We start from the raw sequence: 3,530 nt of genomic DNA, 5'->3' as shown, positions 1-3,530 counted from the left end.
ACGGCCCAGTTACCAACGACTCAAATAGGAATATTTTGTCAACTCTCTTTTCCCACATTTTATTTTTCCCCACTTCATTTATCGTGCTGTTTGGGCCACACCAGGCAATGCTTTGGGACCACACCTAGGGGGTCACACCAAGGCAATCAGGCCTCCTGAGAAGCCTGCGATAATTAGAAGCACATGGCCGCTTATGTGGCTGCATGACCTCTCACGATATACAAAGTGAGCAATGGAAAATAAATGATCTAGCATCTGCCCTTGGAAGGCAGTCTTGAATGGTGGTGGGAAAATCCGAGCAAAGTGTAACTCCCAAAAGTAGAGAGAGAGTATCTGAGCAATTGTCTGCCATAGAGACAGGGTAAGGACTGGGATGGAAGTGGGGGGGATAATGGGAACATTGGTGATGGATAGTTTGCACTGGTGGAGGGGTGGGTGCTCGATCATTGTATAGCTGAATCTCAAACATGAAATCTTTGTATCTGTATCTCACGGTGCCTCAATAAAAAATTAAAAATAAAAAAATAAAATAAAGACAAGGTGAATAACAATATCAGTGGGCAACCAAAGCCTGACCCGCTGGGTGCTGGGTGCTGGCTCTCTCCATGGTTCAGAGCACTGGGGGAGATGGCTCAGGGGCACGTGGAACCCTGGGTTTGATCTCTAGTATCTCAGAGATCAAATCCCAGGCCTGGCTCTGGGATTCAAGCACAGTCCAACAGGTGGGATCCTTGGGCCCAAGAGATAAAGTCACTGTTCCTGAGCTCTGACAGCCAAGGAACGGCCGAGAGGCCGCAGCCCAGGACCCCAAATCACAAGGGCTAGGCCTGGGTCTCCGGGTCACTCCCTCTGCCTGAGCCGTGCATTACTGCATTTTACACCTCAGTCCTCTCCGCCTTACCCCTCCCGTGGAGTTCAGAGATTTCTGCCTGCTCCAAACCTGGGGATTCAAGAAGACGCTGAAGCAGGCAGGCAGGGAAAGGGGCCCCTCGCCCCTGTAGCAATGAGATCTTGGGAAGTCATAAAACTAGACCTGAAATGCATTAATTACCTTGATCCAAAGACTCACAACTGAATCTCGGAACCAAGCAGCTCGCTGCAGGGTTGCCTCCAGACCAGGCCCTGTTTGGGTAGGGCTTCCATGACCGCTTCCGTCTCAACAGAATCAAAGGCCTTCTTTAAATCAATGAACGTTAGACAAAGCGGCATCTTGAACTCCCGAGAAACCTCAATGAACTTGGTTATCGTGTGAATATGGTCGATCGTGCTGAATCCTTTGCAGAACCCGGCTTCCTTGCATGGCTGTTCTTCATCTAGTGTTCTGCCAATCCTATTCAGGATGACTCAAGTGAACAGCTTGTAGACGATAGACAACAGGCAGATCGGGCAGTAGTTGCTAATGTCATGGATGTCTCCCTTTTTGTACAGTAGTACAGTCCTGCTGATTTTCCACTGAGATGGAACATATCCATCCTGCAGAATTTGGAATTTTATGAAAATAAAATTTTAAAAAAATAGCCCTCATGCTGCCAGGATCCACCTTGTGGACATAGGAACTAAGGCCTGATAAGACCTTTAACTGGTGCCAGCAGAGACGCAGAGAAGGCTGGACCCCCCTCTGAGAAAATCTCCAGCAGGAACAGAGGCCAGGAAAGGAATTTCAAAGCAGAGCATCCACTGCTCCCAACTCCACCCTTTGGAAACCCCCTCTAGCAACGGACTCTTATCTAGGTAGAAAGTCACACCTGGGGCACCTTGGGAAAAATTCTCCAAAAGCCAACTTGAAGAAAGGAGGCGCGTGCATATAGGCGTGTGCCCCCCACCCCGCATCTCCCCTTTTGAGATACGGACCTTCATACGTCAACACTGGGGTGTGTGCTGGGTGGCTCTCTCCACTCAAGAAGCCCTCTCTCGAACACAGGGGATTGCCCTGCCACAGAGGCAGGGGGGGATGGGGGGATGGGGGTGGGGGGATATTATCCATGGTGGTGGAAAATGGGCACTGGTGGAGGGATGGGTATCTAATCATTGTATAATCGAAACCCAAGCACAAAAAAATGTAAATCTACAACTGTACCTCATGGTGTTTCACTAATAAAAAAAAAATGCAAAAAAAAAAAAAAAGGAAGCCCTCTCTCTCCCTCTCTTTCTCTCTCTCTCTCTCTCTCTCTCTCTCTCTCTCTCTCTCTCTCTCTCTCTGCTTTTGGGGTCACACAACGATGCTCAGGAGTTATTCCTGGTTGTGTACCCAAGAATTACTGCTGGCAGGGATTGGGGAGTGAACCCAGGTCAGCTGTGTGCAAGACAAATGCCCTCCCCATGGTACTATCACTCTGGTCCTATGGAAAAGCCCTCTCTTGAATGATTTACTCTCTGTCTCTCTCTCCTTCCTTTGAATTTCTAAGTAAAATCTGTTTTTACTCCTCCTGATTTTTTTTCTTTTTGGGTCACACCCAGCAATGTTCAGGGGTTACTCCTGGCTCATGCACTCAGAAATTATGCCTGGCGGTGCTCAGGAGACCATATGGGATGCTGGGAATTGAACCCAAGTCAGCCACATGCAAGGCAAATGCTCTACCCGCTGTGCTATCACTCCAGCTTCTCCTCCTGAATTCTTTCCTGAGAGACAAAGGCAGCAGGCCCAGAAGGCCTGGGGAAAGGCCAGGACTGACCTTCTTTCCCTGCCAAGAGCAAGGCCGACAGCAAGCTCTGGTCAGCCCTCACTTTCCACAGCTGTACCCCCGGACAGAGCAGATCTTCTACCTCTATCCCCCACATTTCACATAAGTCACCCAGGGACCCCCCACAACCTGACAGCCTTCTGCTGTTGGGTGTCCAGCACACAGGCTCTGTGTATGTCTCACACTGACCCCCAACTCGTCACTGCCTGCAGGTCCGGGCACCTCCCCCGGCATTGATCTTAGACACTGTCTAACCGGAGGGTGATGGAAATGTCGCAAAGTGACCCTCGTGCCTGAGACTGGCCTTTTGAAAATTTAAAAGGTCTAGTTTTGGGGCCAGAGTGATAGTACAGTGGAGAGGGCTCTGGTCTTGCAAGCGACTGACCTGGGTTCGATCCTCGGCATCCCATAGGGCCCCTCAAGTACTGCCAGGAGTGATTCCTGAGTGCAGAGCCAGGAGTAACTCCTGAGCATCACTGTTGTGACCCAAAAAGACAAGAGAGAAAGAAAGAAAGAAAGAAAGAAAGAAAGAAAGAAAGAAAGAAAGAAAGATTTTTTTTTTTTTTTGCTTTTTGGGTCACACCCGGCCATGCACAACGGTTACTCCTGGCTCTGCACTCAGGAATCACTCCTGGCGGTGCTCAGGGGACCATATGGAATGCTGGGAATCGAACCAGGGTCGGCCATGTGCAAGGCAAACACACTGCCCACTGTGCTATCACTCCAGCCCCAAGGAAGGGAACATTTTTAAGGGCTCTTTTTGGGAGGGACTAAGGAGGGGCACTCTGGAAGTGCTCAGGGTTTCCTTCTGGTTCTATGCTCAGACCTCACTTCTGAGGTGTTGGGAGA

The sequence above is a fragment of the Sorex fumeus genome, unplaced genomic scaffold (assembly GCF_029834395.1).
Source record: "Sorex fumeus unplaced genomic scaffold, SorFum_2.1 ptg000122l, whole genome shotgun sequence".
NCBI classification, from domain to species: domain Eukaryota; kingdom Metazoa; phylum Chordata; class Mammalia; order Eulipotyphla; family Soricidae; genus Sorex; species Sorex fumeus.
This window is presented reverse-complemented; position numbering follows the sequence as displayed.